Source organism: Lolium rigidum, chromosome 3 (genome assembly GCF_022539505.1).
Source record: "Lolium rigidum isolate FL_2022 chromosome 3, APGP_CSIRO_Lrig_0.1, whole genome shotgun sequence".
NCBI lineage: Eukaryota > Viridiplantae > Streptophyta > Magnoliopsida > Poales > Poaceae > Lolium > Lolium rigidum.
This window is the reverse complement of record NC_061510.1, coordinates 240,793,262-240,814,873: the sequence shown is the minus strand read 5'-3', so window position 1 is coordinate 240,814,873 and position 21,612 is coordinate 240,793,262. Positions and strand designations below refer to the sequence as shown.

Genomic DNA, 21,612 nt, shown 5'->3' with positions numbered 1-21,612 from the left:
GTCCTACATGTTCTCTCGTAGATGGAAGGGATTCTATCTAAAGTGAGAAGTCTAAAAATGAATCCGATGTTGGGCAAGCTTTATAGGATATCTAGAAATAATCGTACATACTGCCATATGTATAAGGAAGTGTTTGAGGTACAACATAGCAAATGATTTGTTTCTACGATCATGAATGAATTATATAACTGTATATTCTGTCTGAATTATAATATAAAACTGTTATAGGGTTTCAGTATATGGGTTAATCATTTTTATGTCTGAGCATCATTGATTAGTTTTGATGGTGGTTTTATTATTGTAGGGAATTTAAAGTGACACTATTTATTTATATTATACAGTGTTTTGCATGAGAGTATAAATTAGGATATTACGCGCACATACATTTGAAAATATTCCTTAAAAATATCAGGTCTGATGCGTGTATGCTATTTAAGAAGTGTTTTCCTACCTTGGAAACTTGTAGCTGTAGTTGCTCCTGAGCTATGATATGATATTTTATCAATATTATGTATTTGGTTCTTGAAAAATTAGGAGAGTATATAAATAAGAGTGCTCAAATCTTGCTAGCAAGTGCCTGTTATGATTCATGTGAAGATTATTTCTTTGGGGGTAACTAACTCAAAACCTCAGATTGTTTATCTACTGAAAAAATAATTGGTAAGGCATTCTACGAGGCACTGTTTGCCATGTGGTGTGGAGTGTTATCGTCTGATTTTTTTTTAGCTTGTTATAGTCTAGAGTGTTTCTCAAATAATTTTTGGAATGGATTTTGTGCAGATTTGCAGCGAAGTAACTCCCAAAACTTCTTTGCAGCAAACTAACTCAAAAACTCATTTTTTTTTATTTTCTCTTCGTAGATAATAATTTTCAGATACTTTCTACTTATAATCTCAATCATATATATTTTTAAGTCATTGTTCTCTAGGCCATCATATTTTCCTAAAGATGGTATTTCAGTTTCATGAAAATCATTGTTGCCTGTCATATAAGGATCAATTACTTCATTCAGTTATTGAAAATTTGAAATGGACTATGATTTTGCAAATTATGTTTATATTTTGAATATGTAGATTGGCATTCATGTCCCTCAGGGATCCCTTTTGCTAATGAAGCATCACTACCTTGTTGGCTATACATGACCGTGCATGTGTTATTCCTTTATGCAAAGCAATCAGCTCATTCTTGGCTTATTCCGAATGCGATTGTGCATTCTTTTGCAGTTGATGAAGAATTTTATTAGATCTCAATTTTCATGAAAGCTTCACTGATTCCATAGATGGGAGTCATGTATCTTCCAGCTTTGTAATGCTATTTTTTAGTGTGGGTTTTTCTTGACTGCTCTTAGTTGAGTGCTAATTGCTAAGCCATTATCTCAAGCTGAGTATGGTTACCTCTTGCTAATTAATGCCATTATTAGTTATTTTCTAATTGTTTTTCAGCTCACAAGAGGATATTTTTCTAAAATCCGTGAGTTGTTTCTTTTATCTTGCAGCTTTTGAACAGAAACTGCAAACTTAACTGAACTAACATATAAACATGATTCAGAGGAGTAAGGTTAGTGCCTCTTGCGGTGGGTTGTTTGATTTGTGCTAGCTTTGTTCACCAGATTCAGTAGTGTATTAGTTATGTTAGTATTTTTTTACAATATAGATGTTGACGTTGCCTCTTCAGATATGTTTCTGCCCTTTTTTTTTTGCAATAGAGGGACTACAAACTAGATGTGGCATGTCTTATTGATCAGTATGCACACTATATCTTTGCTGTCAGAGATGTTGTGACCGCATCTTCAGTTTTTTGTCGCTAAATTGGATTTTTTACCATCTTTACCAGCAACAGCAAGGGGCCCTGCATTCTCTTCTACTCTCGCTGTGCTGGTTTCGATGCGCCGGTGCAGGACCTTGACAGTGCCCACTCAACCTAAAGGTTCATCCTCCTCTCTCTCTCTCTCTCTCTCTCTCTCTCTCTCTCTCTCTCTCTCTCTCTCTCTCTCTCTCTCTCTCTCTCTCTCTATCCACTGGCTTGGTGAGGGATAGTACTGTGTCTTCAAAATTCGAATCAATGTTTTTGGGAAAGGTAGGTCGAGCTGTACCATAGTAAGGAAAGGTAGGGCGAGCCGCTATTGGTTTGGACATGCTTTCCCCTGCTTGATCTGGTTTTCCGCTGCAAAGGGAGGTTACCACATGTTGATACGTTAGAGTTGTCGGGCCTGCTGTGCAAAGGACAAAGTTGGCTCCTGATGGTGCTATCTGTTCATATATAGACCATTCTTTCTACTCTGAGGTTTGGAACTTAGTTTTGCTCCATTGTCTGGCTCTCACTATTTCAACCATCCACTCCATCTTCAGTGCACTTCTCTACTATTGTGTTGAGATTTAGTTGATAATTTGTATCATGTGTCACCTATCTCACTATAAAAACAATGGTTATTGAGCCCCATAAATTTCACATGATATTCTGAACCAGGACTCTGTTATCTAAAATTTTCAATGATAGATAAGAACCTACATTTACAAATGGAGCAAAGTATCTCTTTTGTTGCTTTGGAAACTGCTGAAGATTTTCCTTTGATTCTTGAACACAGAAATTTTGCCTCTCTCAAAATCGGAGATTCTGTAGTAGATTTTCTCAGATACTATATAATCGAGCGGAAACTTTATGTTTGAATCCCATTTGCTAATAGACATTAGTCTATGTGCTTAGAATATCTTTAAACTATAAAACCTATTTTACTCACTTTTCCCTGCCAGTGATTAGATAGACGATCATGAATTGGCCAGTATGTTAGTAGAATATTTTATTTTACTTCACTCTTCATGCCCTTATTATGATAATTGAGATTTTGATTATAGAGTATCTTGCCAAAGCCTCACTACGAATTATGGTGTAATTTCCTGACGGTAAATGTAGATAACCTTATCATATCATGCGACGGACTTCATTTCACCTCGTTTGGAAACAAGATTTTGTTTGACGAGGTGCTCAAGATGCTGGAATATATTGGGTTTAACCAGAAAATTCTCTGGTCGGATCTCCCGCTGTTCCTTGAAATTGACCCAAAAGACCCATTGAAAGCATTGGAAATTTGAACAAGGTACTTTATGGTTTGATTAATCATAAGGCAAGCTCTGCTTGGTTTGAACTCTTGTGTATTTATCATGGTATTTGGAACACTTTATGCCATGGGCGCGACATGTTTAGAAGATGTGATTTATGTTCCATGTATTCCGTAAGAAGTGATCATGCCATTCTATGGTTTGCTAGCGAAAAAGACAGTGAAGTTAAATGGAATTTTCTATTATTTTCCTGTACATTCGGTAAGGTGAAGAGAAGCTCTGGTTTCTCTTGCATTTGAAGACGAACATTAGTTAATGCCCTTCCAGTTTTTTTATTTGGAATGATAAATATCTTTACCTATTTTGGCTCAAATTAAATTGTAGGTTCTTTCTATTTGATTCAGTTCAAATGGTTAATAATGCCTTTCCATTATTTTGCTTTTTAGCTCCTATTACAGAAATTAATCCAGTATGAAAAAAAATATGATATTGGTTTGTAGGCCCCCCTTAATGCCTTCATTCTTGTCCGGGCTTTTTTCCAGACGAGTCTTGACCTTTTTCCTACTAAAATCTGATCATCTGCCATATTTAGAGATGCGAACTAAATAACTCTATTTTCCTATAACGTCATATACATTTTATGCCTCTAAATTAAATGATTACAATGTTCTTTGACAATGGATTTTGCTTCCTCCTGCATAAACAGGCACGTCACGCAGCTGTGCTTATGATATCAATCTAGACATATATTGATTCTTTCAATTACTGACTTCTCGCTGCTCTCTTTCACACCCATCTGCCTTCTTCGGGTTGCTCTTTACGGAGTCTCCAATAATTTTTTGGGTATCTAAGTTCATTTCTTTTAACAATCCCAGCTCCTTCGTTGCAAAGTAGACCATGATACATCACTCGAAAAAGATTCTCCTTCTTCAGTTCCTCACCGTGATATGTCTTCCCAATCCCATAGGTATCGATCATTTTTTCTCTTAATTGTCTTGGTTTGTAGGTTGTAGCTGCAGGATCAAGATACGTGTATGGACACCTCCGTCTTCATGACTCAATGGGAAATTTGATGAGGTCAATAAACAGATCCAATTCACTTGCCTCGCCGCAATTAGGGTAAAGTAACAATCACATCTCTATTCTTATTTGGGAGTTTCGTGTTTTTTTGGATTTTCAACCTGGCGGTGGATTCATTACCGTTGTGGTTTGGCACTTTGGGACACACATGAGATGTCGATATAGCTCCGATCCAATGCCATACGGAGGGTCGTTCCATAGCATGCTAAACTTCGAGTTAGTTGGCAAACCATGTTAACCTGGCTTGAAAAGTAATGTTGCTACTTCCTTTCAACCGGTTTGGTGGCTAACTCTTCAATCAAGTTATCAAACTAAACTGGGAAGGTCTATTCTCAATGATGCTTTGGTTTTTCTCTATCTGTAAGAAGAATACACAAAACTCCTAATGATTATAAAAAAAGTTATAAGATTTGAAGATGAAATGTATGTACGCCTTTTGCCAATTTGTTTTTTTTTTGTTTAGCCCGTGTTTTATTCATTCATCTATCAAGAGAGAATAAATGGTTTGAATAATGCCCTTTTTATTTATAAGATATATTATATAATTTTTCATTTTTAAGGTTTGAGTGTTTGTGCTGTTACAACGGTTTGGGGCGACCGCTGGCAATTGCGACAATTGCAAATCTCCAAGATCGCGTTTGCAGTGGTTTGAAGATCATCGATGAGCCATCAAGGTGAAACCTTTCAGCCATTATTGCTTTCATGCAGGTGTAAATTCTTTGCTATAAGCTGAAGCTCAGTACGGGTTGTGTCGCTAGGACTATGTCACACATAAAGAAAACACTTTCTACCATTGCCATGAAGGTATAGCTTTCAGATTATCTCTTTGGTGAATTTCATGACTATGATATCCCTAGCTAATACTTCCATTGGATTGGATGCTACACTATGAGAATTTTACTTCTGAGATGGATCTGTGTAATATAAATATTTGTTGAGCCAACCTATTGACTACAGAAGCCTATACTTCTGAGATGTGTTTGTGTAATACATTAGTTAAGACCTATTGTTCCAGCTGTGCTTGATCCCTACGGTTGTTTTGTATCTGTTGCTTTGAATATTATGTGAACCTGATGTACGCTAATACAAAACTATGTCAAAAATATGTCAATGATACCATAAACGTAACATTTCTTCTCCGTAAATTAATAATGTTGTCTCTTTTCTAATATGAAACCTCAATTTAGTGTAATAGACCACACAATGCAAACTTGTAGAAGCCAATGCAGAACGACCAAGCTAATCGGTTTGAATGGTGAAATCGCCTGGCAGGGCTCCTTCGTGCGAAGAAAAATCGCTTTCTAGGTCGCATGACCTCGGCGAGGCGGAGTGGCAGCAGTGATTCAGAGCGGTGGAAGGTGTTGTGGCGCGGTGCCAGCTGCGCGAGAGGTTGGCGGCAATGCTCTGGCCCGACCCTGGGCTGGATGGGCCACGACCGTGCACCCCCCGATCCAATATCCTTCCACCCATCCCTCCGCTGGTGGAGGACGACGTGCATGCGAGCAGGAGCTTATTGTTATTATGGTCTATAGTCGAGGGCACCTCCTTACCAAGTTGTAGTCTCTTGGTGAGGACGACCGTGTATGTGTGTGTCGTGTGTGTTCCTCCTTCTGGAGGTTGTACCCCTGTTGTCTTCTTCCTGTTCAATGAAATCGAACACAATTTTTTTTGAGTTTTCTTGAAAGAAAAACTAAAAATCATATTACCATTTTCTCACTTAATTTTTATCACCGTTATGTAAAATGTAGACCAATACGAATTCTACGGGGTCGTGCGCCAAGGCGCACATCTAAATCTAGTATATACAGATAGGGGTAGGGCAGGGATTGATGGGCGGGGAAACGACCGAGGGAAGGAAACAATCGGACGCAGGAAGGAATAGCTTGACGGCCAAACGGTTTTTTACACGTAGTACTAAAAAGTAATCCGGTTTTAGAGTCCCGTCGTCCGGCGTAGAATAGGTTTCCTGGTTCCCAAAATACTTTCCCGATCAACACGGCTAACCCTGACTGAATCTCTCTTCCCTCGCTGACCACTCTAATTATACAAGCGTCCTCATCGATCTAAGATTTGATCGATTATGGGATATGGACAGTGTAAAATTCTTCCTTATGGCGGCGCGTCCCAGGCGATCCCAAACACGTCGTCCTAGCCTCCTAGGCTTATCGGGCTGGTGCGTCGTCACCGTCAGCGCGTGTGCATAGGTGCACACTGCCAACCAGGTCACTGGCGAGCGGCACCCGTTGACGGCCGTCCCCTTCGTCTGCGCGCTCCACCATGTGCAAGAAATCGGCTCCTCTAACGTTAAGAGGAAAAGTCAGGCTCTGACTTTGCTTCAGCAAATGTACACGCTCTCTCCTAAAAAAAAATGAGGCTCGGAAGAAATGCTGTGAAGACATCAACGGGAACACATCAACGATGATACAGTCCGACCGTGATCTGCACTTTGGAAAATATTTTGGATGCTACTGTTTTCTACTCCTTTTCTAATATTTAGAAACATCTACTTCGTAATGAATAACTGCTATGTTAGTGGGCAATTGAACAGAACCGGCTCGTCTAATGTCAATAAAGCAGGTAAGAGAGTGACTTTGCTCCTTCACACGGGCTCACGCTCTCAAATTAAAAAAAGGAATAGAAAAAACACCTAGAAAATCCCTGCAACCTATGCCTGGTTCCATCAGCGCCGGCGCTTGCTGGACTCGTCACCGGCGGCGCGCCTCCACCGGGTTCACTCTCGTCTCAACAAATTTGACCGCGCCTCTGTTGAATCGCCGCGCTGGTTCCTACTTTCGTCTGAATTTATCGTTGAATCTCTTTGATCTATTCAGGATTGGTATGATATAGCGCACGGTTGGGCAGCAAATCTCCTGGAATCAAGTTAATTTGGTGTTTTATCCAACGAATAGGGGTAATCTAGGTGGAACATCTTGTGGGAACACGTCCATAAATTTCTGCAAATGGTTAGCAACCGTAGGTGACAAAGAAGGAGGCATATACTCAAATGAAAACAAAACTTTTTTTTGCAAATAATTGCATAACATTGAGTAATGTCCACATCAAGTTCAACAATATCAGATTTGTTAGCAAGCAAACAATGATTCTTCAAACGAGTTTCAGTAACATGATTACAAGATTACAATAAGATTTAGAAGTATTCTTATATGATACAAAATCTGCAGCAACAATCTGATTTTCACTCTTATGTTTCTCCTCGATTTTTTTACTTTATTAGCTCTAGTAAGATCATCTTTTAAAATTTGTTCATGAGTCATAGGTTTGAGACCAATTTTCTTTCTATCATGCATAAGAGAATATTGATTAGTTTTACCATTATGAACAGATTCTCTATCAAATTGTCAAGGTCTACCAAGTAACAAAGAACACGCTTGTATAGGTACAATATCATAATTAACAAAATCAGAATATGTACCGATAGTAAAATGCACACATGTAGTTCTTGTTACCTTGAGCTTACAAGAACTCTCAAACCATTGAATGTAATATGAATGTGGACGTTGTCTTGTAGGTAGAGCAAGCTTCTTCACCATGTCAATGCTAGTCAGATTATTACAACTCCATCCATCAATGATGATCTGTATAGTTCGATCTTTTATAATGCATCTTGTTCGAAACAGATTTTGGCGTTGACCATGCTCAGATTTGCTCAATTGCACACTCAACACACGTTGTGCAACTAAGTTCTTGTATTGATCAACAGTTTCAGCTTCCATTACCTTCATCTCTTTTTTAGAATCAGAATATTACGTGCAACAATAAGGGCCAATGTATCCTCATCAAAGTCGCTTGCTGGATCATATTCTCTATCTTCACGCACCATCATCACATGTTGGGTTCTGCATTTTTTCTATGTGGTAATCCCCAACATTTGCGACATTGACATTGAACGTCGCATGTCTTCCCCGTGGAGGCCATCGAAGATGAACTCCGAGAAGGACCAACATATGGTGGTGGAGTAGCAGTAGATGGCACTCTTGATGCATACGTGGTGTACTTGGAGTTAGTAGGCGCCGGTGTAGCCCCACAAGTGGGTGGAGCTGATTGTCGCGAAGACCATGATGATGTACGACCTGCAGAAATATTAGCTCTTATCCATGGTGATTGACAATACTACACTTCACATGCAGCTTTCCAAGGAAGATGGAATAAATGAGTGATGGTGTTGTACTCCTTATAGTCTAAAATATGATGAATCTCTTTATTAGTACCACCAATGAATCGTGAAGCATAGCCTCATTGTCCTCTACAATATCACAACAAATCATGGCCGTTTACAATTCTTGATAATAGTCTTCTACAGAATTTTTACCTTCTTCTAAACGAGACAATTTCTTAAGAAAATCACGTTGATAATGTGGAGGAACATAATGTTTGGTATTCGTATGTATGATGTCTCTTGGCTAGCTGGCCCACACCGATATATATACAGATAAGGCAGGGATTGATAGGGGGAAACGAGCGAGGGAAGGAAACAATCGGACGCGGGAAGGAATAGCTTGACGGACGCAACACCTTTCCTATCTACAATATTTAAATCAAATTCTTGCAAAAGAAGCACCCATCTAATAAGTCTTGGCTTAGCATCTTTCTTTTCCATAAGGTACCTAATTGCAGCATGATCAGTATGAATTGTGACTTTTGAATCAACAATATAAGGTCTAAACTTGTCACGAGCAAAAACTACAGCTAATAATTCTTTTTCAGTTGTAGCATAATTCTTTTGAGCAGCATCAAGAGTTTTACTAGCATAATGAATAAAATTCAATTTTTTATCTACTCGCTATCCAAGAACAGCACCTACAGCAAAATCACTATCATCACACATAATTTCAAAAGGTAAATTCCAATTAGGAGGTTCAACCACAGGAGCAGTTGTTAAGGCTTTCTTTAGAGTTTCAAAAGCTTCCTTACAATCATCATCAAAAACAAAAGGTACATCTTTTTGAAGAAGATTAGTAAGAGGCTTTGAAATTTTAGAGAAATCTTTAATAAATCTCCTATAAAAACCAGCATGACCAAGAATACTACGAATACCTTTAACATCCTTAGGATAGGGCATCTTCTCAATTGCTTCAACTTTAGCTCTATCAACTTCAATACCTCTCTCAGAAATTTTATGTCCCAATACAATTCCTTCATTAACCATAAAGTGACATTTCTCCCAATTAAGAATAAGGTTAGTTTCTTCACATCTCTGCATAACTTTATCAAGGTTTCGCAAACAATTATCAAAAGAATTCCCATAAACAGAAAAATTATCCATGAATACCTCTACAATCTTTTCACAAAAGCCATGAAAAATAGCAGACATGCATCTTTGAAAAGTAGCAGGAGCATTACATAAACCAAAAGGCATACGCCTATAAGCATAAGTTCCACTGGGGACAACTCGAAGGTGGTTTTCTCTTGATCTTTAGCTCTAACAGCAATTTGTGAAAACCCAGAATAACCATCAAGAAAACAGAAATGAGTATTTTTAGATAACCTTTCTAGCATTTGATCAATAAAAGGTAAAGGGTAATGATCTTTTTTAGTAACTTTATTAACTTTCTGAAAATCAATGCACATTCTATACCCTACAACTACTCTTTGAGGGATGAGCTCATCATTATCGTTAGGTACAACAGTTATTCCTCCTTTCTTAGGAACACAATGCACAGGACTAACCCATCTACTATCAGCAATAGGATATATAATACCAGCTTCAAGAAGTTTTAATACCTCATTCCTTACCACATCCTTCTTCTTAGGAATTAGACGACACTGATGTTCAACAACAGGCTTTGCATCATCTTCCATGTTGATGGCATGTTGGCAAATAGAGGGAGAAATCCCCTTCAAGTCATCAAGAGTGTAGCCAATAGCTCCTCGGTGTTTCTTCAATATTTCCAATAATCTTTCTTTCTCAAAATCTGAAAGCTTAGCACTAATAATAACATGATATGTTTTCTTATCATCAATATAAGCATACTTAAGATTATCAGGCAACGGTTTCAAATCAAAAAAAGGATCTTCCTTTGGCGGTGGTGTTGTACCTAGATCTTCAACCGGTAAGTGATGCGTGCAGTCGACACGTCCGTTGGGAACCCCAAGAGGAAGGTGTGATGCGTACAGTAGCAAGTTTTCCCTCAGAAAGAAACCAAGGTTTATCGAACCAGGAGGAGCCAAGAAGCACGTCGAAGGTTGATGGCGGCGGGATGTAGTGCGGCGCAACACCGTGGATTCTCGGCGCCAACGTGGAACCCGCACAACACAATCACGTAACTTTGCCCCAACGTAACGAAGTGAGGTTGTCAATCTCACCGGCTTGTCGTAACAAAGGATTAGATGTATAGTGTGGATGATGATTGTTTGCGTAAAAACGATAGAACAAGTATTGCGGTAGATTGTATTCGATGTAAAAGAATGGACCGGGGTCCACAGTTCACTAGAGGTGTCTCTCCCATAAGATAAATAGCATGTTGGGTGAACAAATTACAGTTGAGCAATTGACAAATAGAGAGGGCATGACCATGCACATACATGATATGATGAGTATAGTGAGATTTAATTGGGCATTACGACAAAGTACATAGACCGCTATCCAAGCATGCATCTATGCCTAAAAAGTCCACCTTCGAGTTATCATCCGAACCCCTTCCAGTATTAAGTTGCAAACAACGAGACAATTGCATTAAGTATGGTGCGTAATGTAATCAATAACTACATCCTCGGACATAGCATCAATATTTTATCCCTAGTGGCAACAAGACATCCACAACCTTAGAACTTTTCGTCACCGTCCCGCATTTAATGGAGGCATGAACCCACTATTGAGCATAAATACTCCCTCTTGGAGTTAAGAGTAAAAACTTGGCCAGAGCCTCTACTAATAACGGAGAGCATGCAAGATCATAAACAACACATAGCTAATAGATTGATAATCAACATAACATAGTATTCTCTATCCATCGGATCCCAACAAACACAACATATAGCATTACAGATAGATGATCTTGATCATGTTAGGCAGCTCACAAGATCCGACAATGAAGCACATAAGGAGCAGACGACCATCTAGCTATTGCTATGGACCCATAGTCCAGGGGTGAACTACTCACTCATCACTCCGGAGGCGACCATGCCGGTGAAGAGTCCTCCGGGAGATGATTCCCCTCTCCGGCAGGGTGCCGGAGGCGATCTCCTGAATCCCCCGAGATGGGATTGGCGGCGGCGGCGTCTCTGGAAGGTTTTCCGTATCGTGGCTCTCGGTACTGGGGGTTTCACGACGAAGACTATATGTAGGCGGAAGGGCAGGTCAGGGGGCCACACGAGGGCCCCACACGCCAGGGCCGCGCGGCCAAGACCTGGGCCGCGCCGCCCTGTTGTGGCGGCGCCTCGTGGCCCCACTTTATCTTCTCTTCGGTCTTCTGGAAGCTTCGTGGCAAAATAGGCCCCTGGGCGTTGATTTCGTCCAATTCCGAGAATATTTCCTTACTAGGATTTCGAAACCAAAAACAGCGAGAAAACAAGAACCGGCTCTTCGGCATCTCGTTAATAGGTTAGTGCCGGAAAATGCATAAATATGACATAAAGTATGCATAAAACATGTAGATATCATCAATAATGTGGCATGGAACATAAGAAATTATCGATACGTCGGAGACGTATCAGCATCCCCAAGCTTAGTTCTCGCTCGTCCCGAGCGTGTAAACGATAACAAAGATAATTTCTGGAGTGACATGCCATCATAACCTCGATCATACTATTGTAAGCATATGTAATGAATGCAGCGATCAAAACAATGGTAATGATATGAGTAAACAAATGAATCATATAGCAAAGACTTTTCATGGATAGTACTTTCAAGACAAGCATCAATAAGTCTTGCATAAGAGTTAACTCATAAAGCAATAAATCAAAGTAAAGGTATTGAAGCAACACAAAGGAAGATTAAGTTTCAGCGGTTGCTTTCAACTTATAACATGTATATCTCATGGATATTGTCAATGTAAAGTAATATAACAAGTGCAACATGCAAGTATGTAGGAATCAATGCACAGTTCACACAAGTGTTTGCTTCTTGAGGTGGAGAGAGATAGGTGAACTGACTCAACATAAAAGTAAAAGAAAGGCCCTTCGCAGAGGGAAGCATTGATTGCTATATTTGTGCTAGAGCTTTGGTTTTGAAAACAAGAAACAATTTTGTCAACGGTAGTAATAAAGCATATGTGTTATGTAAATTATATCTTACAAGTTGCAAGCCTCATGCATAGTATACTAATAGTGCCCGCACCTTGTCCTAATTAGCTTGGATTACCGGGATTGTCATCGCAATACACATGTTTTAACCAAGTGTCACAAAGGGGTACCTCTATGCCGCCTGTACAAAAGTCTAAGGAGAAAGCTCGCATTGGATTTCTCGCTTTTGATTATTCTCAACTTAGACATCCATACCGGGACAACATAGACAACAGATAATGGACTCCTCTTTAATGCATAAGCATGTAGCAACAATTATTGTTCTCATATGAGATTGAGGATATATGTCCAAAACTGAAACTTCCACCATGGATCATGGCTTTAGTTAGCGGCCCAATGTTCTTCTCTAACATTATGCATGCTCTAACCGTTAAATGAGTGGTAAATCTCCCTTACTTCGGACAAGACGGACATGCATAGAAACTCACATGATATTCAACAAAGAGTAGTTGATGGCGTCCCCGGGAACATGGTTATCGCACAACAAGCAACTTAATAAGAGATAAAGTGCATAAGTACATATTCAATACCACAATAGTTTTTAAGCTATTTGTCCCATGAGCTATATATTGCAAAGGTAAAGGATAGAAATTTTAAAGGTAGCACTCAAGCAATTTACTTTGGAATGGCGGAGAAATACCATGTAGTAGGTAGGTATGGTGGACACAAATGGCATAGTGGTTGGCTCAAGGATTTTGGATGCATGAGAAGTATTCCCTCTCGATACAAGGTTTAGGCTAGCAAGGTTATTTCAAACAAACACAAGGATGAACCGGTGCAGCAAAACTTACATAAAAGACTCTACACCGTCGTTCTTGTTGTTCAAACTCAATACTAGAAATTATCTAGACTTTAGAGAGACCAATTATGCAAACCAAATTTTAGCAAGCTCTATGTATTTCTTCATTAATAGGTGCAAAGTATATGATGCAAGAGCTTAAACATGAGCACAACAATTGACAAGTATCAAATTATTCAAGACATTTTAGAATTACTACATGTAGCATTTCCCGATTCCAACCATATAACAATTTAACGAAGAAGATTCAACCTTCGCCATGAATACTATGAGTAAAGCCTAAGGACATATTTGTCCATATGCAACAGCTGGAGCGTGTCTCTCTCCCACACAATGAATGCTAGGATCCATTTTATTCAAACAAAACAAAAACAAAAACAAACCGACGCTCCAAGCAAAGCACATAAGATGTGATGGAATAAAAATATAGTTTCAGGGAGGAACTCGATAATGTTGTCGATGAAGAAGGGGATGCCTTGGGCATCCCCAAGCTTAGACGCTTGAGTCTTCTTAAAATATGCAGGGGTGAACCACCGGGGCATCCCCAAGCTTAGAGCTTTCACTCTCCTTGATCATATCGTATCATCTCCCTCTCTTGATCCTTGAAAACTTCCTCCACACCAAACTCAAAACAACTCATTAGAGGGTTAGTGCACAATTAAAATTTACATGTTCAGAGGTGACATAATCATTCTTAACACTTCTGGACATTGCACAAAGCTACTGAAAGTCAATGGAATAGAAAATCCATCAAGCATAGCAAAACAGGCAATGCGAAATAAAAGGCAGAATCTGTCAAAACAGAACAGTTCGTAAAGACAAATTTTATTGAGGCACCAGACTTCCTCAAATGAAAATGCTCAAATTTAATGAAAGTTGCGTACATATCTGAGGATCACTCACGTAAATTGGCATAATTTTCTGAGTTACCTACAGAGAATTAGGCCCAGATTCGTGACAACAAAGAAATCATGTTGCTAGCGCAGTAATCCAAATCTAGTATGAACCTTACTATCAACGACTTTACTTGGCACAACAATGCACAAAACTAAGATAAGGAGAGGTTGCTACAGTAGTAACAACTTCCAAGACTCAAATATAAAATAAAGTGCAGAAGTAAAATAAACACATGGGTTATCTCCCAAGAAGTTCTTTCTTTATAGCCATTAAGATGGGCTCAGCAGTTTTAATGATGCACTCGCAAGAAATAAGAGTTGAAGCAAAAGAGAGCATCAAGAAGCAAATTCAAAACAAATTTAAGCCTAACCCACTTCCTATGAAAAGGAATCTTGTAAACAAACAAGTCATGTAGGCATAATGCAACAAGCATAGGAAAACTAGACAAGCGCAACTTCAAAATTTTCAGCATATAGAGAGGTGTTTTAGTAACATGAAAACTTCTACAACCATATTTTCCTCTCTCATAATAACTTTCAGTGGCATCATGAACAAATTCAACAATATAACTATCACATAAAGCATTCTTATTCACATGCATAAAAGTATCATCACTCTCCACATAAGCATAATCAATTTTATTAGTTGTAGTGGGAGCAAATTCAACAAAGTAGCTATCATTATTATTCTCATCAAGTGTAGGAGGCATAGTATAATCACAATAAAATTTACTCTCCACAGTAGGCTGCACCAAAAGACCACTATCATTATAATCATCATATAAGGGAGGCATATCATAATCAACATAAACTTTCTCCTCAATACCCGGAGGGCTAAAGAGATCATTTTCATCAAAACCGACCTCCCCAAGCTTAGAATTTTCCATAGTATTAGCAACAATGGTGTTCAAAGCATTCATATTAATAACATTCCCATTAGCATGCATATAAAGTTCCATGGGTTTTTTAATTCTCTCTTCAAACACATCATGTCCTAATTCAAGATAAAGTTCATAAAGATCTCTCATATTTTTGTTGTTTTCCATTAAGCCTAACTAGTGAAATCACACAACTTAGTATTCTCAGGAGTATTCATTTTAACAGTAGTAAAAATAAGTAAAGCAAACTAAATAAAGTAAATGCAAGTAACTAATTATTTTGTGTTTTTAATATGGAGAACAAGACAGTAAATAAAGTAAAACTAGCAACTAATTTTTTTGTGTTTTGATATAATGCAGCAAACAAAGTAGTAAATAAAATAAAGCAAGACAAAAACAAAGTAAAGAGAAAGTGGAGACTCCCCTTGCAGCGTGTCTTGATCTCCCCGGCAACGGCGCCAGAAAAATAGCTTGATGCGTGCAGTCGACACGTCCGTTGGGAACCCCAAGAGCAAGGTGTGATGCGTACAGTAGCAAGTTTTCCCTCAGAAAGAAACCAAGGTTTATCGAACCAGGAGGAGCCAAGAAGCACGTCGAAGGTTGATGGCGGCGGGATGTAGTGCGGCGCAACACCAGGGATTCCGGCGCCAACGTGGAACCTGCACAACACAATCACAGAACTTTGCCCCAACGTAACAGTGAGGTTGTCAATCTCACCGGCTGTTGTAACAAAGGATTAGATATATAGTGTGGATGATGACCATGCACATACATGATATGATGAGTATAGTGAGATTTAATTGGGCATTACGACAAAGTACATAGACCGCTATCCAGCATGCATCTATGCCTAAAAAGTCCACCTTCAGGTTATCATCCGAACCCCTTCCGGTATTAAGTTGCAAACAACGGACAATTGCATTAATTATGGTGCGTAATGTAATCAATAACTACATCCTCGGACATAGCATCAATGTTTTATCCCTAGTGGCAACAGCACATCCACAACCTTAGAACTTTCCGTCACTCGTCCCAGCATTTAATGGAGGCATGAACCCACTATTGAGCATAAATACTCCCTCTTGGAGTTAAGAGTAAAAACTTGGCCAGAGCCTCTACTAATAACGGAGAGCATGCAAGATCATAAACAACACATAGCTAATAGATTGATAATCAACATAACATAGTATTCTCTATCCATCGGATCCCAACAAACACAACATATAACATTACAGATAGATGATCTTGATCATGTTAGGCAGCTCACAAGATCCGACAATGAAGCACATAAGGAGAAGACGACCATCTAGCTACTGCTAGGGACCCATAGTCCAGGGGTGAACTACTCACTCATCACTCCGGAGGCGACCATGGCGGTGAAGAGTCCTCCGGGAGATGATTCCCTCTCCGGCGAGGTGCCGGAGGCGATCTCCCGAATCCCCCGAGATGGGATTGGCGGCGGCGGCGTCTCTGGAAGGTTTTCCGTATCGTGGCTCTCGGTACTGGGGGTTTCGCGACGAAGACTATATGTAGGCGGAAGGGCAGGTCAGGGGGCCACACGAGGGGCCCACACGCCTGGGCCGCGCCGCCCTGTTGTGGCGGCGCCTCGTGGCCCCACTTCGTCTTCTCTTCGGTCTTCTGGAAGCTTCGTGGCAAAATAGGCCCCTGGGCGTTGATTTCGTCCAATTCCGAGAATATTTCCTTACTAGGATTTCTGAAACCAAAAACAGCAGTAAAACAAGAATCGGCTCTTCGGCATCTCGTTAATAGGTTAGTGCCGGAAAATGCATAAATATGACATAAAGTATGCATAAAACATGTAGATATCATCAATAATGTGGCATGGAACATAAGAAATTATCGATACGTCGGAGACGTATCAGTAAGTCATGTTTAAGAATAGGTTGACGAAGGAAAATTTCATCAAGCTCATTCCTTTCTTCCCTAAAGACTTCACTCTCATGATCCTCCAAATGTTGCTGCAAAGGATTATTAGGAGCAAGAGCAATGGATGCAAGATGTTCAACTCTAAAATCATCATTAGGCAATTCAGCTTCATAAGGAACTTTGGCAAATTTAGAGAAATTAAACTCATAAGATTCACCAGCAAATTTAGTCACAATTTTCTCTTTCTTGAAATCTATAATAGCTCCACAAGTATTTAGAAAAGGTCTACCAAAAATGATAGGACAAGTCTTACTAGCAGCAGAACCAAGTACCAAAAAGTCAGCAGGATATTTAATCTTACCACATAGAACTTCCACATCTCGAACAATACCAATAGGAGAGATAATTTCTCTATTAGCTAGCCGAATAACCACATCAATATCTTCAAGTTCACAAGAACCAATTTCATGCATGATTTCCCTGTAAAGCTCATAAGGAATGACACTAGCACCAATATCGCATAAACCATAATAACAATGATCACTGATACGTCTCAAACGTATCTATAATTTCTTATGTTCCATGCTAGTTTTATGACAATACTCACATGTTTTACATACACTTTACATCATTTATATGCATTTTCCGGCACTAACCTATTAACGAGATGCCGAAGCGTCAGTTCCTGTTTTGTGTTGTTTTTGGTTTCAGAAATCCTGCACAGGAAATATTCTCGGAATTGGACGAAACAAACGCCCAGGGTCTTATTTTTCCACGGAGCTTCCAGAAGACCGAAGAAGATACAAAGTGGGGCCACGAGGCGCCCTAACCATAGGGCGGCACGGCCAAGGAGGGGCCCACGCCGGCCTATGGTGTGGGGCCCCCGTGCCTCTCCCGACTCTGCCCTTCCGCCTACTTAAACTCTCCATCGCGAAAACCCTATTACCGAGAGCCACGATACGGAAAAAGTTCCAGAGACGCCGCCGCCGCCACTCCCATCTCTGGGGATTCAGAGATCGCCTCCGGCACCCCGCCGGAGAGGGGAATCATCACCCGGAGGACTCTACATCACCATGATCGCCTCCGGACTGATGTGTGAGTAGTTCATCCTTGTACTATGTGTCCATAGCAGTAGCTAGATGGTTGTCTTCTCCTCTTGTGCTATCATGTTTAGATCTTGTGAGCTGCCTATCACGATCAAGATCGTCTATTTGTAATGCTACATGTTGTGTTTGTTGGGATCCGATGAATATGGAATACTATGTCAAGTTGATTAACAATCTATCATATATGTGTTGTTTATGATCTTGCATGCTCTCCGTTGCTAGTAGAGGCTCTGGCCAAGTTGATACTTGTAACTCCAAGAGGGAGTATTTATGCTCGATAGTGGGTTCATGCCTCCATTGAATCTGGGACAATGAGTTCTAAGGTTGTGGATGTGCTGTTGCCACTAGGGATAAAACATCGATGCTTTGTCTAAGGATATTTGTGTTGATTACATTACGCACCATACTTAATGCAATTGTCTGTTGTTTACAACTTAATACCGGAAGGGTGCGGATGCTAACCCGAAGGTGGACTTTTTAGGCATAAATGCATGCTGGATAGCGGTCTATGTAATTTGTCGTAATGCCCTAAGGAAATCTCATATTAGTCATCATGATATGTATGTGCATTGTTATGCCCTCTCTATTTGTCAATTGCCCAACTGTAATTTGTTCACCCAACATGCTATTTCTTATTGGACCCCGGTCCATTCTTTTACATCTGAATACAATCTACTGCAATCATTGTTCTCCGCTGTTCATTGCAAACAAACCTCATTTTCCACACCATACATTTAATCGTTTGTTTACAGCAAGCCGGTGAGATTGACAACCTCACTGTTAAGTTGGGGCAAAGTATTTTGATTGTGTTGTGCAGGTTCCACGTTGGCGCCGGAATCCCTGGTGTTGCGCCGCACTACACTCCTCCACCAACAACCTTCACGTGGCCTTCATCTCCTACTCGGTTCGATAACCTTGGTTTCTTACTGAGGGAAAACTTGTTGCTGTACGCATCACACCTTCCTCTTGGGGTTCCCAACGGACGTGTGCTTCACGCGTTATCAAGCTCTTTTTCTGGCGCCGTTGCCGGGGAGATCAAGACACGCTGCAAGGGGAGCCTCTCACATCCAATCTCTTTACTTTGTTATTGTCTTGCTTTACTTTATTTTATTTAATGCTTTGTTTGCTTTCTCTATATCAAAAATACAAAAAAAATAGTTACTTACTTTACTTTATTTACTGTCTTGTTTGCGTTCTTTATATTAAAAACACAAAAAAACTAGTTACTTGCATTTACTTTATTTACCTTTTGTTTATTTCATCATGCTTCCTCCTAAGTTCACTCTGAAAGATATACCGGTAGGGCATGGGTCTATCATTGGAAGAGATAATATAGAAGAATTTTTCACTCATGTTAGTACAGTTGAAGATTTTGAAGATAGACACTTGGTAGAACTTGCTCCTACTTATGAAATTGCTACTGCCTCTTTACTACACATGTTGGAAGCTAGATTTGTTAATCTCAACCCTATAATGCAACATATGTTTCTTACACTCTGTGATATGGAAGAAGGAGAAAAGAAAGATTTTGTTTTAGAAACCCTTGTTAAAGAATTCGGTGATGTAGCTAGAGAAGCTAGAAAAGTCTTTACTAAACATAAGATGCTTGGCTTTTATACCAATTTTTCAAATACCCTTGAAAAGATGGAAAAGGATAGACTAAAGTACACAAATAAAGTCAATTGTGAGGGGGAGATTAAAGTACCAATACCTTGTAAGTTCTTAGGAATGCACGAGGCACTAGAAAAGAATTTTGATTGGATTGTTCCTGAAAATTTGTTTGAGGAGGATAGTAAGCCTAAAAGTAATGGAAGAGGAGCCTCTGAAACCTACATAGACAAGATACAATGCATAGTTGAGAAAACTCCAAACCCCTCTGTTGATGCTTCATCTTTTGATAATACTTGATTTACACTTTCTGCGCCTAGCTGAAAGGCGTTAAAGAAAAGCGCTTATGGGAGACAACCCATTATTTTACTACAGAAATTTTGTTTTATATTTGAGTATTGGAAGTTGTTACTACTGTAGCAAACTCTCCTTATCTTTATTTTATTGCATTTTTGTGCCAAGTAAAGTCTTTGATAGTAAGGTTGATACTAGATTTGGATTACTGCGGAGAAATAGATTTCTTGCTGTCACGAATTTGAGTAGGCCTCTCTGTAGGTAACTCAGAAAAATCTGCCAATTTTCATGAGTGATCCTCAGATATGTACGCAACTTTCATTCAATTTGAGATTTTTCATCTGAGCAAGTTAAGTGCCTCTAAAAACTTCATATTTACGGACTGTTCTGTTTTGACAGATTCTGCCTTTTATTTCGCATTGCCTCTTTTGCTATGTTGGATGGATTTCTTTGTTCCATTAACTTTCAGTAGCTTTGGGAAATGTCCAGAAGTGTTAAGAATGATTATGTCACCTCTGAATATGTGAATTTTTGATTATGCACTAACCCTCTAATGAGTTTGTTTTGAGTATGGTGTGGAGGAAGTTTTCAAGGATCAAGAGAGGAGGATGATACAATATGATCAAGAAAAGTGAAAATTCTAAGCTTGGGGATGCCCCCGTGGTTCATCCTTGCATATTTCAAGAAGACTCAAGCATCTAAGCTTGGGGATGCCCAAGGCATCCCCTTCTTCATCGACAACTTATCAGGTCACCTCTAGTGAAACTATATTTTTATTCCGTCACATCTTATGTGCTTTACTTGTAGCGTCTGTATGTTTTTGTTTTTATTTGAATAAAATCGGATCCTAGCGTTCTTTGTTTGGGAGAGAGACACGCTCCGCTGTTTCATATGAACACTGGTGTTCTTAGCTTTACTTTTAATGTTCATGGCGAAGGTTGAAACTGCTTCGTTCATTGTTATTTGGTTGGAAACAGAAAATGCTTCATGTGGTAATTGGTATATGGCCTTGAATAATTTGATACTTGGCAATTGTTTTGCTCAAATAGATCATGTTTAAGCTCTTGCATCATGTACTTTGCACCCATTAATGAAGAACTACCATAGAGCTTGTTGAAATTTGGTTTGCATGATTGGTCTCTCTAAAGTCTAGATATTTTCTGGTGAAGTGTTTGAACAACAAGGAAGACAATGTAGAGTCTTATAATGCTTGCAATATGTTCTTATGTAAGTTTTGATGTACCGGTTCATACTTGTGTTTGCTTCAAACAACCTTGCTAGCCCAAGCCTTGTACTGAGAGTGAATACTTCTCGTGCATCCAAATCCTTGAGCCAAAAACTATGCCATTTGTGTCTACCATACCTACCTACTATGCGGTATTTCTCTGCCATTCCAAAGTAAATTGCTTGAGTGCTACCTTTAAAATTTCATTCCTTGTCTTTGCAATACATAGCTCATGGGAAAATAGCTTAAAAACTATTGTGGTAAAGAATATGTAGCTTATGTATCTTATTTCTTATAAGTTGCTTGTTGAGCGGTAACCATGTTTCGGGGACGCCATCAACTATTACACCTTTGTTGAATATCATGTGAGTTGCTATGCATTTTCGTCTTTTCTGAAGTAAGGGTGATTTATCATGATCAAATGGTTTGAGTATGCATATTGTTAGAGAAGAACATTGGGCCGCTAACTAAAGCCATGAATCATGGTGGAAGTTTCAGTTTGGACATTAATCCTCAATCTC

General features: G+C 39.4%; 1 long non-coding RNA gene across 1 annotated transcript; it reads left to right on the top strand.

Moving 5' to 3' along the window:
• The first annotated feature begins 2,816 nt into the window (after positions 1–2,816).
• LOC124699203 lies at positions 2,817–5,106 on the top strand. Its single transcript, XR_007001317.1, has 3 exons — positions 2,817–3,094; positions 3,932–4,175; positions 4,845–5,106. It is a non-coding gene; the product is annotated as an uncharacterized LOC124699203 (long non-coding RNA).
• Positions 5,107–21,612: the final 16,506 nt, after the last annotated feature.